Source organism: Daphnia pulex, chromosome 7 (genome assembly GCF_021134715.1).
Source record: "Daphnia pulex isolate KAP4 chromosome 7, ASM2113471v1".
Lineage (NCBI taxonomy): Eukaryota > Metazoa > Arthropoda > Branchiopoda > Diplostraca > Daphniidae > Daphnia > Daphnia pulex.
This window is the reverse complement of record NC_060023.1, coordinates 6,299,455-6,320,747: the sequence shown is the minus strand read 5'-3', so window position 1 is coordinate 6,320,747 and position 21,293 is coordinate 6,299,455. Positions and strand designations below refer to the sequence as shown.

Below are 21,293 nucleotides of genomic sequence, written 5' to 3'. Positions count from 1 at the left end.
ATTCTTACTTTCTCTATTACGACACTTAAGAATCACATTGACAGACAATTTCAGAGAAAGAGGTCATTTTTCTATGAAATCAATGTTCCAATCACGAAAAGAAGATTTAGCATTCAGGAGGCTGCAAATCAAAAACCGTTTTCCCTAGTTTTGCGTATAAAACGATAACCGCGGCACAACTATTCCCGTCAAACAAAAACAGTAGGCCAACCAACTACAATTAATTCGTTTCTTTTCAAACATCATGCATATTCCATCCGACGAATAAGGGTCTGAATTTGCCAATTTAAAAAACAACAAAAAAAAACAACATAAAAGAATCGCGCGAGAAAATTGGTTGTGTGGTAAAAAGAAACCAAAACCAGAAAACTGAAGTAATAGTTAATTAAGAAAATGGATTCGTTAGGCGAATACAGAGAAACGAGGGTAAACGAGGATGCGAACCCAACTTCCTAACCTGTTTCGACAGCGCTATTTGAGATTTAAACAAATTAACCCCTCCAAAAAATAAAAATGTTCAAATTTGTTTCGAATTACAACAGATGGAGTAAATTTTTTCGGAAAACAACAACAGAAATATAGGCATCAAACGCTACTATCTTTGCGTATTCAACACAGAAGAAAAATTCATTTTCAAAAAGTTACCAACATTCAAGGCGAGCCCAAAATAAGTTACTAAGAATCAATTAACCATTGGAAGAACACCTGCAAACTCCATCAACAATGTTTCCCGCATCTTAATATCGTATTTCATCAAATCTGTTGTGAGGAAATAGAAAACTTTCACGTAGCACACAGATCTGCTACAGAATCCTGTAACTTATCTGTTTCACATATTTGTGAAACAGCTCCGTAATAGGCTTGTTACAGCTCTGTTTTACAGGAAATTTGTCTGGAATTGTTCTGTTTTTCAGGATCTGGTAAAAGTTTGTTTCACAAATCTGTTCCAGATCTGTTTTTTTTTCAGTAATGCATTATTCTGGTTATAACTGTACTACATACCTGTTCCGTTGTTGACGTGTGTTGACTAGCTCTCTGCTTCACTGGGATTTGTTTTAGACGTCACTGGTATGAAGTCACTGGTATGGAGTCTCTGGTAAGATAAGTGTCAGACTTTTTTACTTGTTGCGTGAATCTAATTTTTATTTTTCTATGTGTGTTGACTAGCTCTCTGCTTCACTGGGATTTGTTTTAGACGTCACTGGTATGAAGTCACTGGTATGGAGTCTCTGGTAACATAACTGTAAGACATGTTTACTTGTTGCGAGAATCTAATTTTTATCTCTTTATGTTTGTTGACTAGCTCTCTGCTTCACTGGGATTTCTTTTGATGACAATGGCCCAGGTTCTGCAAATGCCATGCAATTTCTTCTGACTATTCCAGTTTCCTGGTTTACATCTTTCATAGTTACCATGTTGTTTGAAACGTCTTGCAAACAGCACAGACACACTCTTTGCGCAATTAGGCAAGTTAACGCGTCTGTCTCAACTACTCATCCGATCATAAAAAGTAATTCTTGGGAAAGGGACAATAAGTGTTGCAATTGTTGGTAGGTTTCACGTGTTTTTATTCGCTTTAGCCTTATAGTAGGAAAATTTGTTCTTTATTTGAGCGTCCGTAAGGGGGACAACAGCAAATCGATCTTTAAGGGCTGTAACTTCAGCGGTGGGTTTCAGGGATGGGTTGCTTAGAACAAGCTCTTTAATGAAGTTTGTTTGTTCATCGTCATCTTTCGATCCTCTTGGCCGGTTATCTCTCGCCGCTGATTTTTTTTGTGTTTGGAGTTTGTTTTTTTTGGTGCGAATATCATTTCCAGATGGCAGGCAAAATTCGTTCGGATATCGCGACTCCAAAATTTCAAGCATTTGCGCAGGACTCTTTTTGTTCTTCTTGTCGTCTTCTCCGGAATTGTAGAGGCTTTTAATGTCACTCCGATAATCTTCCACGTACTTCGTACCGTACACTTGCCCTACTTTCGGTCTCTTTGCCCAGCCACAACGGAATATAGGATCGAGATAATCTTCTTGAGTCGTGAGATAGGAATCTGTAGAAACATCCGCGTTATCTGATATTGAGCGAAAGACAATATCACCAGCATCTTGTAACTGTAGTGCTCTTTTCATAGCATAAGTTTTCATGTCTTTATGACGATTTAGGAAGTGGACAATTGTAACCGCAGATGAAATAGTTTTCTTTTTCCATTTCACTGATATTTTGGTGAGCTTTGAGAGCAACAACATCTTGAGCAGGAGTGACGCAATTGTGACCTTTCAGAGAAAATAATGTTATTAGGTTTCACAATTAGGCCACACATTATGTAATTACCTTCTTTACACCATGATATTATACGTTGCATAGAACGAGCGAAATGTGCGTCGAGAACCGATTTCCCGTCCTGCGTTTCCGTATGGATAATGCGTGAAATTTCTATACCATGAGCATAGGATAGGTATGGTATCAGCAACATCAACATCGTATTCTGGTAGCACCCCGCATTATCGGACTGTAAAATTATTTGATCGATGTTCGGTAGATGTTTTCTGATGGCTAATATTACAGCCTCCAAAATAGAGATAACGGCAAGTTTGTCTTGTTTATTTTCGTTGTCAACGATGTGATCCAGGTACAGTTTATTGAGAAAGGGAGCTAAAGTATCTTCAAAGTTTTCAATTGTGTAATACTGGACCATTGATCCATGCCAGCGCATGCCTCTCTTGGTAGTGATCCACGGTTTTCTCTCTGAAATAAAGTGGATCAAGTTTCATTTTGTAATCGAGAGTGATCACACACAATTTTTACCCGTTATTCACACATTCGTCTTTCATGTGATCAAAAATCTTTGGAATTGACATTTGCTGGTTGGTGACGCGCATTCGATGACCCATATAAAGCATGGCCTTTTCTTCGCAGCCGATCAAAGCCTTCATAGCTGATTGTGCTGCGTCAAATCCGGAACCTTCAATTTTTCAAGCTGTCATTCACCAAAAACCCAGTAACATAATCAGCTCGTCTCAATATTGCATCAGAATGAGTAAGGGTATCTGCGATCATAAAAAACTTGAACGTTTAACCTTGTTCACTTCAGGAATTTCTTGCGTTGCGATGTATTTACAATACATGTTTGCTCTTGTGGTTTTTCGAGATACAGCGGGAAAAAATTTTTCAACTCCATCTACTTTCCAAAATTTCGTTCCCCATGAAAAGAAGGAAACATTTTCGGAAGAGAGTATGAAAGTGATGGCCGAGTCAACAGCGACAGATCGAAAGCGGCGAACACTTCGTAGCGCGGGTGTAAGTGTCTTCCCGGATAACAGTTCTTGCATATCGCACTTCCCCTTTCGGAATCCGTCTTTACTTATAGTCACATTTCCATTCTTGTCACACATTTTTTTTAACTTCCGCCCGTGTCAGTGAAGAGCAAAGCAAAGCTCTGGTTGTCCGCAATTCTACTGTTTTTTTTTTTACTGCTGATGACATAGTCTTAATCATGACATGCGAAACGGATTTACTTGACTTTTTTGTAACTCCTTTCTCTCTGAATTCTTTTACAGTTGCCACCAAGGAAATTTCTGCTGCTTCGCCACACAAAATATTGGAAATGAAAGTAAACATTTCTTTGTAAACTTTGAATACTCTCGTTTTCATGGATTTAGCTTGTGGTGAGTTATCCATTCATGTCGTAACGCAAGAGCGCTTTGCCTTAGCAGGCAAATGCCGTATAATTGGAGAATTTGGATCCATACCTAATGCTGTGTACATGCCGCGCGGATTTTTGGAAAAATCTGTGCCGGTATTCACATTTTCACACACCTGTCTATGCTGCCCTAGTGGGACTTCATTTCTTCGCCTAATTGAAGACGGCACATCACTTTGTACTGCATCTTGACACTCACAATTACACCGTCTGCAATTATTGCAACTATCGCAAACTGCTGATTTACATTTACACAAGAGGCCTGCCATTTCTCTACTCCACTTGGATAAGCATGCCTGGCAACTAACTTTACTTTTTGTTTTTATTACCATCCCTCTTTACCTTGAACTTTTTGGTCAAGTGTAACGTCACAGGATGGGTAACGTAAAACAAAGGAAATGAAAGGGTAAGGGTAAGAAACGGAAGAAAAAACCAAAAGAAAAATTATCGGTTGGCCCAGTGGGACCAACTTCCATGGATCTTGTAAATTTCTAAGCACCAACTCCGCGTGATCAGCTTACATTACCGAAAAAATCTTATTTCATAAAACAATTACGTTCCATTAATATTTATTTCTTAATTAGTTCGTATGAAAGGTGAAAATATGATATCCGGCATCCGTACACGACATTCCAGTGAAGCTCCCGTAGCAAATCCTCTCAGAAATCTATCCATTTGACTTCCGTCACAAGCGCCCGGCTCTGCCCAGTCAGCCAAGAAACCCACTACAAGGTAATTCTGAAATTGAGCTATGGAACACAACATGAACTGAATTTCAAAACATTAAATTCCAATAGGATCGCCATCGCATTACTAATGAATATCGTGAAGTGTGTCGCCTCTTGTCACGCAAGCCCCCTCAAAACGATTCAGGAAATGAAAGTCACAGACTTTGGCAACTACTAAAGACGATAATTCAAATATTATAAAACAACAATTTCATTCCCTGGCGTGTATTAAGTTTCTAATACATTTCAGTGTTAGCCTTGTCTTGTGTTTTCATCCTTCTAATTTCTGCCTCAAGAAGGGATTTCAGGATTTTTTTATCATTTTTTTGACACAAGAATAAAAATGTTAACGATTGACATGGGATAACATATGCATATTTTAAACCTCCAGTAGCAAATAGTCTTCCAATGTACGTTTCTGTAGTCACTGATTGTAAACAACCAACATTGATGTTTACGTTTACAACAATTGGGCCGTGGAGCTCTCCATTCAACAGCATGTCTTTAGAAATTTTCCTAATGTCAACACAGTTATAGTCGTTCTCAACAAACTTTGGAGAACTCCAAATGACAGCTGCATAACGTTCACAGCACTCGTCATCTAACTTTTCCCCATTTTCTGGTTCAAATTCAAAATCAGAATAATCTTCTTGCGAGGACATTTCAACCTTGTTGTTGTTGTTTAGACAGTGACTGCGCGGAATGATTGAGAAAAGAATGGTATCGATGTACTACAGCTAGGTTTGGTTAGGTATCGATAGTTGGAGTTCGAAAAAAAAATTATGGCGAGAAGAATAGATCTCCCTGGCTGTTTTCAAAATCGGCCGCTAAATGGCGTGGTGAAATGACGTCTGTCAATGGCGAAAATCTTCAGAAAATGACGAAAAATTTTCAAGATTTTCAATTGCCAATATTTTGCTAATGGGGCGAGATGTCGAGTTGGGGGGGGGCAAAATCTTTCATTCTAAAAAATTAGATTTTTTTAAAGGGCTGGTTTGCCCGAAAACTGATGTCAAAAATCAGTAAAAACGCTAGAATTTCTGGGGGGTTCCTTAGTTTTTATTAAATAACTTAAAAACTATACTAGCTAGAAAATTGCGGATTCCACCATTGTGTTTTCCGTAAAATTCTGCACAAAATGGTTTATACGGGGACTAGCAGCGATGCCTTCGTCACCCTTTTCCGAAAATTGTAAACCCCCAAAACCCCCAATTTTGGCCTGATTGAGTGGTGGACTGTTAAAACATTTCTAAACGTACTTCTCTCTTCCACCACACGTGTTTCCAATAATAAGAATACACACAAACAAATGAAATTATAGTTTTCATTCCTTCCTCTAAATTTCCTTTACTTGATTTTTGCCATCAAAAACTTTTATTACTGTTGAAATTCAAAACAAAACAAGATTCCTTTGGTTCCCTTACCTTCGGGTCAATATTTCCCCCGTGTTCCTTGAGTTCCTAGTCAATAAACTGGATTTTTACACTGGCATTACTTACTCTTGAAACGCTTTGGGTTGAAAAATTCCCGTAGGAAATATACAATGAAGTATTTACAATGTTGTAATATCGATTAGAAATCAATATAAACCATAAAATTATCACAGATCACAGATTTAAAGTAGTACTAGTGCGACTTTGGTAAAGCGAAGGCTTCGCCCGCCACCCCACGTCACACTGTTTATTTTTAGCTTGAGTTGTATAGTAATACTTACAGAAATGTTAGCCTAAAAACTGAACAGGATCATATAAATCTATTTGCCTTTTGTTTAAGAAATTTTAGATTTTTATGTTTAGTTTTTTGTAATGAAATAAGTACAAGACGTCAAAATTCGTCTGCCTCTAGTTGGTTGGGTTGTTGTTTACATGGCAATCAAGCTCGTTGCTGCCTCTTTTCAACATTTTTCAGGCCCAAACTAATAGATGTAATAAGCCGAGGCACGTCCCGTCGCCTTGAAACACTATCCTTGGCTCTCCTGCTGAATTTCTTCGGTCTAGACCACCATCTTCATATCCTCGTTGTAATGAGAAAGAATTGGTTCCGCCGTTAATAACTCGATCAGCTTCATCTTTGCTTCCTCTTACTTGGAATTTCAGCCCCATGGCACATTCTTCTTTCTTAATTTGAATAAGGGTTGCAGTGATGAAAGAAAACCCAGAAACAAAATACCGAAAAGGCTGTCTTACCGACGAAGCTCTGCAGCGTTTGCATGGATTTCACCACCATTTTGGAAAGGTAATTAACTTTTTTCTGATTTTAGTCGTATTTCTTCTGCTCTGATGACGTAGCCAAGATGAAAAACACGATCTTTCAAATAAACACTTTCTATGGTTGATAGTGAGGCTGGCGTCTTCGATTGTTTTTAGTAAAAAGATTATGTATCTCCAAAAATTTGTCACAGTTGGATCCAAATACAAGACAGTAATATAAGAAAACAAGGCACATTGACCACTTAAGATGATGCAACAATATATGCAATAAGCGCTGGAAACCTGAAGGCCCATATTATGAACTCATTGAGGATTTCGAGTAAACTTGTACAGACCACCTAGCGTGATGAAAGTGTAATTTTCACCGTCATTTACTGAAACCAGTACCTGCCAATTTGTCGAGAACGTCGTCAACGCGTGGAAGTTGATAAACGCCCCTATTACTCACACTGCTAACCGTTCGATAATCCAGACATAAGTGAAATTCCTGATTTTTTTTCATGGACCACGCTTTCCGACCAAGATAGGTAGAAGTAGATGGGCCATGCGGTAAATTTGGTTAACTAATGTCTAAAACAAGATTGGGCGCCATGGTTGGTTCCGATAAACTGTGGTGCTGAACGCCATTTGTCTTCGATGCTGGGCTGGGCTGGTAGGTGGTCACAGCTACTCTGTCACCAGAAAACCAACGCCACCAGTTGAAGTTTGAGACGTCGGATGCCGTGATTTGGAAGTGCGAAGTACAAGCGGTATGCAGCCTCAGTAAGGGCTTCTCGTAAACCGGATTTACATTCGCAAACCTGTCAATAAAAATATAAAAAAACATTATTTTTTTTTTTAAGTTTAGTAAGTTTAAAAAAAGAGATTACTTGTGAGCGGCTGAACCTGGGTCGAATGCTCATCCGCCTGAACGCCACCCTTTTTTTAAAATTCGTCTCAAACACAATCATTCACCATGTTTAATTGCAGAAAGCGGTCAGCAATATTTTCAAAATTAGCAATTTGAGAGAGTGACTGTTGGTCAGGGAACTAGATCCTTGTACATGCTACAATCAGGTAAACTTATTAGCTTTCATTAATAATAAATCTCAATTTCGTACTTTTCAAATCATTGTTTTGTTGCAAAACAACATGCCTTTTATAAATTTGGGATTGCCATGGTGACTGGTAATCATTCCGCCACAACCATGTACATGCTTTGAATGAGGTCAGCTACTTTTAAAAATAGAATCGTCCCCTATTCCGTGTGTAACACATATTGCTTCATTGCAGCCCCAGCCGCTTCATTGCAGCAGCAGTCGATTTCTCATTTTGTGATTGCAGATACACAGGATGACTGGTCGTCATTGAGCAATTTTGATGAAGGTCCTTAAAGCAAGGTAACCGTAGCCAAATGTTGTAAGGCCTAAGTGTGTGTGTAAAAATGTGTTATAGCAGATAGCAGCTGGCAATTTTTAAAGTTTCTGGGATTTTACAGGGTGTCTGGTGGGCAGTGAGTGAAATACTTGAACATGCTTTCAACAAGTGAAAAACATTATCAGTTTTCATTTAGAGAATGTGATCAAGTCCATGTGTAATCAATCATTTTATTGCAGAAAACAGTCAGCAATTTTCTAACTTTGGGATTGGTTGGGTTACTTGTAGTCATCTAGGTACATCAATGTATATAATTTATAGAACCAGATAAGCTATTTTTACTAATACTATCTTCTGAATGTTCCAAAAAGTTTATATTGATAAAGAATAATGTTATGTTACCGATTAATTCAATTGAATTATATCGAATAACTGCAATGCTTCCAATTTAATGATTTTTGACTTTTCACATGTCTGCAAGAACATATTTTTTTACATCTCAACCAATAAGATTTCAAGGGTAAAATAATTTGACATTGAACTTATACTCAGTAACAAAGACGAAATCCAACGCAGGTATATTTACAATTTTACAATTTAATAAATTATTTATAAATTGAAGAAAAATCCCAGCAGAATTAATTCTGTTTGTGTGATGTTTACTACCAACAGAAACAGTTGTAAACAAATTTAGATTCTGGATACAAATATCTAGTTAACAATTTAAAAGCAGAATCTTCAGAAAATGAATTGGGCATTTTATTTCTAAAAAAAGATGTGATGATTTGTAATGTTATGAATTTATTTCTTCTTGGCTTCAAAGAACATCCTGGGGGGGGGGGGTGTTATTAGGAATGGATTTTCGTCGGTTTTTTCAGAAAATTTGCAGGTTTCGTGGGATTTTTTACTTAGATGTTGTCTTTTCAGGGAAGACACAATTAAACTTGTTGGGACGAACAATTTGATGTCAAAATAATCACGATCTGTTCAGCGGATCATGAGCGCTGGCGATTAAACCGCCTTTTTTTTAGGTTTGGGTTTAGGGAAGGGGGTCAATTTTTTTGGCAGGGGGTGGATGGGAAGGTGTAAATATTTGGATGGGAAAAGAGTTGGTGGGGCGTTGATTTTTCACACCATACCCCTTCCCCCCTATAGTTAAAGCATCGTCTGCTTTCGTTTTGTTTAAGCCAGATCAGAGCCATTGACTTAATTGCTCTGATTCGATCGTTAAGCAGACGACACACACAAACACAAAAAAAGAACAAGAGAGACCTGCCGCCGGAACCTCCTGGTTCATATGGCGTTTCTTATGCAACTAAATGTTCAACATTGCTCATCCGGCACACAGATGGTGGTGACAGACATATTCTGCAAGACACAAGCTGAACGATTTTGTGAATAATTACGTCTTCCATTTTGCACAGAAGCCTTACAAATTGTGACACGATCGAATTGAAAGCGGCAAGTTGTTGTAAATCAGTGGCTCTGATCGTATGAAGGATTGTTCACCACATTTTTTCTTCCGTGGTTATGATACGACGGCATGTAAGCGCATATTTCATTTCATTTACGCAGCGGTAGACCAGTGTTGCCACTTTAAATTGGATACGGAACTGGTCCTGCAGCCACTGATGACTTTTCAGGATCTTAGATGTGGTAAAACTTCATTTGCCCACTAATCACGCGTGCTGCTAGATGTTGACTGTCTTTTGTTAAGAAGTTTATCAGGCAATTGAAAGGGAAGGAGTTCCTATTGTCTAAAGGTGAGAACACAAATTCAGAAATCAGGCGTGTTGCTGAATCACGATCGTGGTATTTCCTTGGATGATACTGTGAATATGAAACTAAGCTCGCATGCAGATACATTTGACATGGTTCTCAAGAGTGAAATTTGCATCAAGTACCAATCCTAGGTTACGGACGGATGGTGATGACTTGATATTCTCTCCTCCAACTTCAATCTAAATATCCTTCGGCTTGATTCTTACTGTTCTTGGGTACACAAAGATGTTTTCGGATATTCCAACATTAAACTTTTGTTTCTTTGAAACCTTTCTTAAGCTAAGATTGTTTTCATTTTCGGAATACATCGTCATCCTGCAATACAGACTCCATATTTTTAGCTTCTTCCATTTTCTCATTTTCCAATACTTCTGATGATCGAAATAGCATGGATCAATGTTTAATTTCAAATATTTGTTCTTTAGAGGAGATATAGGGTCTTGCTGAAGCAGACATATCAGAGCTTGTCTCTTTGACGTTGACTTACAATGTAGACTTTTCTTGAGTTTGGATTTCATAACTTAGCCATTATGAGATTTTGATGGTGATGGAGTACTTGATGAGCGTTTCTTCGAATCAGATGTTCTTACAGCAGAACTTTTTTTTTCTTGAGTTGGATTTTGAACACTTCTCTTGCCAGATATGTTTTCTCAACAATTGTAGTTTTTTTGTACACATTTTAGTAGTTTAACGACTATTTATGAGAATAGTGGAAATCCCATTAGAATTTCGATCATCATGTTGGTTACCAATCAATATATTTAGTAAGAAAAATAAGTTGGTTGCGTTTTAGGAATAAACTGAATGAAATAACAAGTGATAGTAATGATAACGAGAACCTAAAATAAAAAAAGACAGGTTCACCTCAAATCTTAATTTTGTGAAATCTTTTTCAATCAGATTCATCATTTTAAACCATTATTCCCTCCTATTTTGTCATACAAAATGTAATTGTTTTCCAAACATTTACTTTGGGGAATAATAGAATCTTGTGGTGTGTGTTTTTACAGTCATTTTACAGTCTCCGTGGCCTAGGCAAACGCTTTGGCTCTACCCCAAAAGAGCCAAAAATGGCCAGGGCTACCCCTGCCATGCTTAGCTACTAGACGATAAGCATTGCTCATGTAACATAAAAAACGTTCAATCGAATTCTCTGGATGGTATTAGACCAGAAGAGGGTTAGTGGTGTAGTTGTAGGGTTATAAAGCCGGCGTATGACGTAAAAGGCTGATCTTTTTTGTGCCTGCCCGACTTGTTTGATCCTTCAAGATCCTCAAATGAGGTCCTTTGGTATAGCCACAGATTGATAGGGCCCTGAGATAAGCGATACCCAACGCCCCAATTTTGAGGAGCTATCCAAGAGAGAGTGCATCACGGTAAAAACACCCTGACTACTTTACAAAGCGCATCATGTCTCTCCAGCAGAGATGTGTTTCTGCAACGTTTTGCGGAATCAGTGAGAGTGGTGGGGGCCAAGCATCGCATTCTGTTAGCGAGTAGAGCTGAAATCTTGTTCCTTGTACAGGGGGCATTCGAAAAGAAAGTAATCCGATGTTTCGTTAGAGTTGCAACATTGATGACAGAGACGACGGACCAGCTTTGATGGGTTCGGAAGACAAAAGTCCAGAGAGCACCGGAAACAACAAGCAGGACTGGAGGAGGAATAGCGACACGAATTATGAACAGATTCACTAATAAGGCTCATGAAACAATAATACTCATCAATCACCCTGTAGTGACCCTAAACTAATCATAATTTCGAATAAAAAAAAATTTATCCTAGTTCTATCCCTATACCTCTATCCTTCACATATAAAAATTATGATTTTGTATATTTTCCACCTAGTGGGCATTTGAGTACTAAACGCATCCATACCAGCAAAAAAGCGTGACTAGAAACCCATCGGGTAACAACATAAATTCCCACTTTTTTTTACTACATAAAATTTATTTTTCTGAATAAGAAAAAACAAACTTGTTCAAGAATTAAAAGCACAGATCTACCGTTTGAAATTAGGACAGATGAAATGCAGGAAAACAAAACATTTTTAAATGAAAAATTTGACACAAATCACGCCCCTGAGGTCGTAAATGGTTTGGCAAAGCCAATAGTAAGCAAAACAGAGAAGAAACAAGACAGAAATTCCATATTTTACGAATCAAATAAATTATCATTTATGGAGATTGGTTCGAGAATATATGATCTTCAACCTTTCGGAGCAGGGTAACTTCCCCTAAAAGTAGGTGAATTGGACTAACAAAAAAAAATATTCTACATAAAATTGCTCGTCTCAAAAAGTATCACTTAGAGAAACCAATAAGGAATAAAATTTATAAGGAAAAAAATTTACCGTTAAACATTGAAGTAAGAATTTCTTTCACTGTTGGGGTATACTTTTCCACACAGGGTTTTACATGGAACTAAGAAAAGACACACAGAATTTTTTCTCCAAAAAAAGAAAGTCTTGCATGGAATGGTTGCAAATAACTTGTTTTCCATTTGCACTTGCGATCCGTAGCAGAAAAAGAAAACAGAGCTGGTAGGAACCCAAAATTTTTTGGAACGAAGTAAAAATCTACCCGAAAATTTTTTAAAAACGTTATTGGATTTAAATTAAATGAATTTCATCTTGGGAAATGAAATGGGCTGAAAGTAAAGTTAGCCGAATGGATAAGAAGAATTGTAATCCTTGCTCCAGGGTGATATTTTACCGATATGCAATCCAACAGGTTAGATTTTGGGAGATTGGGAATTTGAAACATTAGCATATAATTGACAAATGGAGCGTCTCGCATCGGCAAAGGCGTCAAAATGAGCAATATATATCTGTCTAAAACTGTTGTTGATTTTTTTCCTTTCCCTTCATGCTACACCCAAGAAAATATAGTGCAATTATTCTACCCATTGCTTAATTAATCGAAGATTCTTCATTAAGAAGATTACTTACGTTTAAGACTAAATTGAGCTAAGCAAATTTTCTACTATCAAGTTGCTTAATATCTAAATTATGTAATTAAGCTAAGCAATTTTTCTACCCACAAGTTGCTTAATATCGAAACTGAATTAGGTTTAAATATTTTAAGAACGTTACGCGCTAAAAGGTAGACCAAATTTTACATTCAACCCCAACTTGCTTTACATCAAAATTATTGAAGTGAAATTACGCTTAAAAATTCTAACAAACAAAGCGGGAAACATATTATTTATAGTACAAGCATTCGGCTCGGAAATGATGGGCTGTGCCCATTGCTGCACCAGTGTGTCTAATGATATTTGTATTATTTTTAAATGTAATTTCCATTGGTGGCACTGAAAGAAATCGTAAATTTTTTTTTCCTACACACACAACTAACTTTTCCAAATGATAAGTTGTTTTTATTAAATCGAATGAAACACCGAACATTATATTACTTTATCCGGATACAAGACGTTTTTCAACACTTTGTCTTTGATATCATAATCAACATGTACGTAGTTTTTTCAATTTTTTGTTTTCGGGTTTCAAAAAGTACCTTCATCGAGCCACAGCTTAGAGGTCTAATCTTTCGACACAGACACAGAAAAAGGCCCTCCTCACAGAAAAAACTCGAACCAACATTTCACCTTATTCTTTTTTTACCCCTCAAAAAATCGGTTGTCCGATTTCTATGACAATACAAAAAAGTTCAGAGTTTATGGTCCATCTTCATCGTATAAAGTTCAGCAGTTTGGTTATTGTTTGTAGCTAGGCTTAGATTTTGCAAATGTATCTTTCCATACGGTGTCGTAGCATGTTATAGTGTGTTATAGCGTGTGTAAATGAGTGTTTTGGTGTGTGTTTTAGAGTAGCGGTGGTGGTTGTGTGTGTGTAACTGCTTGTAGTAGCTGCTTTGTGCTGCCTGGCAATCCCTATGATGCAGTATTCTCAATTCTTTTGCTCTCACAGAAAAATGCCAGTCTTGATTCAACTTCGGGGCTTTCATGGAATACAGATCAGGTTTGCATAAAATGAAGATCAAGCTAATGCAATATTACAATTTTGTTTTGCTCGGTGTGTTTGCGACAAAAGCGATTTCATCAATGAAATCCTATGCGTCTTCTTCATCGATAATGCGAAATTTAATTTAAAATAAGGAGAGAACTTTAATTCACGTTACATACATACAGGTTCAATCAAACGAACGTTAAATCGCAACCTCAGCCTTACAGTATTCAGGAAATAATGAAAGTGCTACCCAGTTTTGACGTCAGTGAAATCGTCAATATTCCCAAGGTTTTACAGTGTGACGAACAGACTGCCTACCATCTGCCTGGCTAACAAAAGAGTAAGAAGAGGAGGACGACCTGTAATAGAATAACTAAAAATAACCCAGGGAGTGAAGACGATGACTCATTTGTTCAAGTTCTTACCGATTCAAGAGAAGTTTTAAAACATAAGTTAATTTCTCAATTTTTAATTCACTGTAAAGTAATAAATGAATTTTACACTTAATTTTACGATCACGATCGTGAATTGGTAACAATGGAGGTTAACAATGGTTTTTTTGTGCAAAATTCTTGAAAGTGAAACGCTGAAGAAACTGATGTTGTTCCAAAAGACCAAAACACCAATGTGATGATAAAATGCCTCAATGTCTGCTGAAACCACCACACGGAATTATCGCGTACGAAATAGAATACCGACGAGACTTGGAATCAATGAAGGAGGATACAATGGCTTGTTCAGTAGGAAGTTTGAATATTGAACATCCCAATCAATTACCACTTAGATTTTTCCAGTTTTGTTTGGTTAGACCACACAATGATGGAGTATACCCAATCAGTCCTTCCGGTGCATCAATTTCTGATCAAGAAAGTTTTGCTACACCGGATTTTATTAGCTTTGTCATAATTGAATGATAAAGCTTGGAGAGATATCAAGATTTTCTGGTTTGAACAATATTCTCTCCATGCCAAAATAGAGAGATTTTGCCTGGTTACGATTATTCGGTAAATTCAGACTGGGGGAACGAACAGATAAGTCGACTCTCCAACCGCAGCCAATGAATTTTATAGATGTTTCAAGTTCCTTCAGCGCCTGTGAGTTTTCGAAGGAAATTAGGTACGGAACTTTCAGGTCGATGCCTAATGATTCCGTGAGGTGAATCAGTGAGGATTGACAGGGAAAAGGCCTGAGATATATTGATTTGATGTTGATGCTCTTCTTTTTGCTTGGTCTGGCAACCAGAACTGTGGGTTGCCATTGCCATTGGAATTGCCCAACCAAAAGGCGTGTTAATGGCTATTGGACCAACCTCGCCTTCAACGGGTCTTCTTACTTCAAGGTACCTGTGTGCGTAAACTTGGGCAATGCTAATTAAAATTTTAACTAACGAGGTGTCGATTGGGGGAAGGGTAACATCAGCAAGATGACTCCAATTCTTCTTTAGCAGCGGCCAATAAATTTTCCGACAGAAAATATTAATTTGGGGAACGACGAACACGTCTGTTGTTTCCGCGATGCTATTTACTGCTATGAGATGGAATAATGTAATAATGTAATAACTACTACATGGAACAAGCGGCAATCAGAAGGAACACAAATCCAAGGATCCCCGTCATAGCTCCAAGTGTAGCAGCCAATGCTATAATTCGTATCACTAAAACGTCCACTACAACCACCACCACGTAAAAAATTAAAGTTAACCAAAACCTATTCTTAATCTCGCAAACAGTTAATTTTTCGTACATCCCTTCTTATATTTTAGGTTCTCCAAATCAGAAAAAGAAGAATCCCTCGAAAACGACGATAACTCAAATTCGAGTTATCTGGATCTTGATGAAATAGTTCTACACAATGTAGCACACGAGCCTGGAACGGAAAACAATAACTGGGATCCATTATTTCCACCACCACATCCTGTTGCTGTAGCAAATTATGTATCTGTGGATTATGATGGATCATTGAGTCCGTCTGTCAGTCAGTCCATCAAGTCAGTTGGTGGCTCTAGTGAAGGGGAAAGAATTTCCGGCTTATGCAATGGTCGCAGATGCTTACAATCACTCACGATCGAAAGACTAGTGATAGACTTTAGGTGGTGGAAATCTTTTTGCGTGAATTCACGACGACTTGTAAAAAGAGAGAAAGAAACATATAAAAGTTCCTATGTAGCTGTTCTTTATTTTTGTTATCCATCAGCTCATGGATGCCTTGTATTTCCCTTCCAAAAATTTTATCCGAAAAAATTAACATTTTATATGTTTTCAAAACAGGAACTGTGGGATGAATACAAAGACTACACTGCCGAAATGGAAATTCTTCTCAAGCGCGTAAAATCAATAAATTTCTGTTCCCCAGTCGGATGTGTAGGAAAAGTTCAGGAACATTTTGGAAAACGTAAATTCAAGCAACACAGTATGATGAATGATTTGCGAAAAGAATTTGTGGTATGTTCCAATAAACTTTGTACTATAAATATTATAAAAAATCATAAAAAATTCTATTTATAGACATTTAGCATAAAAGGGCAAAAACTAGCACATAAGTTATCAATTGCTTCGATGATTGGCGCTTACAAGGGAACGGAAAAAACCCTATGAAGAGTTAAAACAAAAAACCATGATGGTAGCAAATAAAATTATGGGTAAGCCTATAGATAGCAATTACATTTTTTTGAATATAAATAATTATATATTTATATGCTTGTCGTTGGAATGGCCTATGATGGCCATAGTGAAGATACAAATTCTAGCCCTGCAGGATACAGAATTGGGATGGTAGTTATACCACCAACACCACAACCTTGCTGTTGCTGATCCGGGGATTGTGGTCATACGAAATGAAGGAGTCGGTTGTGGTTGAGTCGGTTGCTGTAAAAAAGGCTCTTTAGGATTGGGCATGCTCAAATGTGATGCTGTAGTATTGTTTCAGTTGCATTGACAGCTCATTCAATCAAACTTCTCCAAATCGTTCTCCTTATTTTTTGTTATGCATATCTGACCATGTTTGATAAAGATTGATACAGAGTGTTAGTGATATAGTGTTCTAGTTAAATTAAAACGAACATGTTAGACGCTTTATCTCCAAAATCGTTCTTCTTATTTGTGTTCAGCATATCTTGCCCTGTGATAGAGAGATTGATTTTTTTGTGTGAGCACAGAGTGTTATTGATAACAATGGAATCACATTTTAATTGTTTTCCGGTAGGTGACCGAAATGCATTCATAAAAGCAACCATTTTTGTTCATTTTTTGAATTTATTGCATGGTATGTATTCACTAAGATTCAAATTACGAGAAATGTAGTAATCTCAGTATTACTTTATTTTTATTTTTAGGAGAAGTAACTAATCTAGGATTTGACAAAAGTAATGTCACTGCAAGGAAAGTTGGGGGTAAGCGGCCAGCCACAAAATTATCTTTAAGTGATATTTTGGAATAGTATGGTGATTCTTTCGTCAATACATGTTCCCATTTGAGGAATTTACCGATATGGATCAATTCTACATTTAACCTATAGCTATGTGAACCATGTAAAAGGAAAACCCCTGAAGAAAATATTTTCCCCAGCAAACTCTTTCTTCTTGATCAACTCTTCTTTATTTTTCCAAAATATTCCAGCTTACAAACATTGCCTGGGATACAATAATTCAATCTTTGTTTCCGACATTGCATGAAAGAGCTATCATCTAAAAACGGTAGTTTTACGATAGAAAAAAAAAATTAACAATTAATTTTTAGAAACATTTTTAAAAGGAAAGTGAACATAAAAACATGGGGTTGTTTCCAAAGTAGTTGCTATTAATTAGTTGGATTACAACAAGTAACTACACCTGCTTACAAAAAAACACAAAACAACAAACAAAAGAAGGAAAAAAACAACAAAAGAAGATACCGAAGGAAGATAGAGATGACGAAGAGGAAAAAGAAGATGAGGTGGATGAACAAGAAGAGGCGTCATCCTCAGATTCATCTCTCGAGTCTGATGAGGATTCTGATGCTCCCGTTGCTGCACAGGCTCCACACTCCATCGAAAAACTGTCGCTGTACCTTACAGTTCAGTTGAAAAAACTTGTATCTTGTCACTCGAAAGCCGAAACGTTCATCCTAAATAAAATCGAAAATTCAATTTATTTTCTTACCTTATATTAATAAAAAAAATTTTAAATTGCAGACAATGGGTGTGTTTAATCATCGAAGCGACATGGATAAAAGTCAACATTGGACCACGTTTAAATGGAAGAATTTTGGTCAATTTCACTAGTGACAGTGTCAATGGAACGGTCGCAACGAAGTTAAGGAGGATTATCAACGACTATGGTTCGAATCTACTGCTAATGACAAATGGAAAGCCCAATCAATTGGGAACCCAACCACCCAGTGGGTATAAAAAACGAAACTTTCCTGCTACACCGACCAAGGTCGTCGTTGGATTTTCTGAAAATCCTGCTAATTTCTTTTTGAGTCCAATTGACGTAGGATATCAGGTAATTGATTTTGAAAAGTATTAAGCTACTCAGTTGGAATTAATTTTGTTCTTACTTGTTAGTCTTTTTTGACAGATCTCGAAAATCTCTTTTCGTCAATTCCCGCAGACAATTTTCACGAGCCTCACCCGACCGCTGGATTACCTCGCGTTGCTTGTTTTACGGACGACGGCCTGCATTATCGTGCAAAAATCTTGATTATCGTTGAAGATGTTGCAAACATATTTTTTGAGAGCCATCCAAATATAAACAATAAAAAAGAAACCATTATTGAATCATTTCCCTTACCTTATCTACCTGTAGGGTACTTTTCGTTATTCGATGAGCCAAGTCGTTTCAACCTGGCATCAATTATAATTTCACCTGTGTTGCACATGCAAACGTAGTTTTTTGCGCGAAATTAATATATAAGGAGGAAGGAATGGAGATCAAGGCTGTATCTAACTGACACGAGTAGGTATGTTTAAATTAATGTTTTCTAATGTTAATTGTGTTATCATTCATCTAGGGGACTGACTTCATATTAGTGATTTTTAGATATGGCCTTTGACGCAGGCAAGCAAATCAAATATTGAATTGCCAACTTTACCGAAGGATCTGAATGTGAGACCCAATCCTTTTCAATAACGCAGTTAGCTTCTAATGTCCCTTGGCTTGGCTTGAAAGACAGTTGAATTCGCCGGCGTCCCTCTATTACTCCATTCTGGGACAATACGTGCGGCCAGTCCTTTGGCCTACTTAACCTCAGGCGCTTCGAGCTATTCTTCCATAGTCTATAGCTTTTTCTACCCATCCCCTACCGATCAAAAAAAGTGGGAAGTGGCACATCTAGCGCTCAGATCGCAAACTATATTCCTAGTAGTTGAAAAAAAAATTAAAACAATATGTAAGTTAAGAAATCCCAAATGAAATATGGAAAAAATAAAATGATATTTTTAACTGAACGCAAATCCATTGTTTAAATGAATATACTGTGTTTATCGTCACTTAGTGAAACAGTTGACATCACAAGCAGACAAAGCTTACTTAACTTCGTAATTTTCTTACATTTAATTATTTTGAAAAAAGAAATGGTTAGGTCTTGTGACATAATAAATTGTGGTAATAATTCAAAGACAACTAAGGGAATTATTTATCACCAAATTCCATGTTACCCCAAGGGGTCCGGCGTTTCAGAGAGGAACTTTCCTGGGTGCCACCCTCAAAACAGTTTGAAATAAATAGAGAAAAGACTAAACATGATCTACCGGGAAGTGACAAAACTTCAAAAGTCCTAGGGGAAATTAACCTTTTTTAACAAAAAACTCCCCTTTTTCCTTTTTTGCTGGGGAATGTTCAAATTTTTTCTGGAGAAAGTTCCTATTTGAATGGTTCAGCAACCTCAAAGTGGTGGCGCAACGCCTTTCAACGACCTGATTCCTGTAAGCGTATGGGTGTTTTAATGGGTGGGTGTTATAATGGGTGTTTTAATGGGTAAGCGTATCCATGGTTTACGCTACGTGTTTCTCTTTTTTTTTGTTTTTAGTGTAAAAATTAAAAGTCAATTGAGAAGTTTGATTTGCAGCAATTCTTTATTGGAATACAGATCATTCGCGTTACAAGACACAGGATTTTCGTTTTTGACGTGGTTTTGATCTTCGTACCGGGGCTGCGGCACTGCAAAAGGAGAAAAATAGGGAGATATTTCTTCCATTTTCTCCGCTGTCAACATCAGAGCAGAAACGCCATTTTCATTTTTTAGAATGGGAGAAGGAATTGTGACAATATATTTGGAACAGAACTGTACAGATTTACAACAAATAGATCCGAGTAAACGCAGTGTAAATTTATTTGAGGTGAATCCCAACTGTGGGTAAAACATGAACGATTTCGAGATTTTTTCTAAAGTTTCTCCAGGTTTTATCAAGCCTAAATAATCAACGTGTTTTAAATATAGCAATATCCCTCTTGAAATAAATGAAATTTAATATACCAAATGGGAGGAAGGCTGATATTATTATTATTTATGAGATGCTGTAATTTTGACATCTTCTATTCTAATAATACTTGTTTTATTATATTAAAATATGATAGGGTAAAGTCTTGTTCGGAGACCGCTGAAAATATGACTTTTTACTTGAATTAAGGGAATTCAGCACTTCCAAGACATAGCCATGAAGGCATGCATCGGCATCATGAATATCAGGCAAGAGATTGTCATTTTTTTACCTAAATGAAAGACAATTTCATAAGACCTATAGAGAGATAAACAAACCTGATTAAACATTACCGTGACGTGGAAGTTATTATCGTCGTAACTTTTAATTTCTTTAACAGAAGCCACTTCAAGGTTATACAATTTAAGAACAAGTGCGTTGAGGACGAGAATTACTTTTTGAAATCAGACACAAGGCAACAAAATATTAGAAAGAAATAGCAACAAACCAACAACTACAAAATAACAACTGAATGAAACTAAAGTGGTACTGCGATGAAAAAATGTGATAATTCGTGTGTCTTTACCGTATAGTTATTCTTAAGAAACCTTGATTTTGACCAAGATTCCCTTCTGCATGTTATAAAAATGTAATTTATTTAAAAAAATGACTGCTTGCAGATGAGAAATTATAAAGGATCGATCGATTTTTTTCTTCAAAACTATCCAAAACTCAGCAAGGTCTGGAAACTCAAAGGAGTTAAAAATTTGAAAAAAAACAGCAGAAAATACACAAATAAATTAAATTTGTCATTGTGCTTGGTCTTCATACCCCTGACTAAATTATTGAATTTATTTAGTCCCTGAGTAGGATCTATAATATGTCCTCAGCTTCTTTGCTAAGTATATTCAAATCTTTCCAGTTTTCGCCTTCCGAACAACTACTAATGGGGCCACCCATTCTGGAGCTTCGCTAACTGGAACGATAACCTTTTTCGCCACTTGGTCGTCTAAAACCGCACTACACTTCATCACAGGCGGAAATTCCTGATTTGGTTAAATTTCTGGATACTAAATCATTATCGTTATCTGTTCGATAACAGCCTCGCAGATAGCCCCAATTTGAATCGTTACAAGAGAAGTAACAGAATCATTAAGGGAA

At 37.0% G+C, this 21,293-nt stretch overlaps 2 long non-coding RNA genes across 2 annotated transcripts; both read left to right on the top strand.

Moving 5' to 3' along the window:
* Nucleotides 1-17,348: 17,348 nt before the first annotated feature.
* On the top strand, nt 17,349-17,611 carry LOC124197405. Its single transcript, XR_006876126.1, has 2 exons — nt 17,349-17,427; nt 17,486-17,611. It is a non-coding gene; the product is annotated as an uncharacterized LOC124197405 (long non-coding RNA).
* A 430-nt stretch (nt 17,612-18,041) lies between these two features.
* LOC124197404 lies at nt 18,042-18,486 on the top strand. The gene is made up of 2 exons (XR_006876125.1): nt 18,042-18,216; nt 18,279-18,486. It is a non-coding gene; the product is annotated as an uncharacterized LOC124197404 (long non-coding RNA).
* Nucleotides 18,487-21,293: the final 2,807 nt, after the last annotated feature.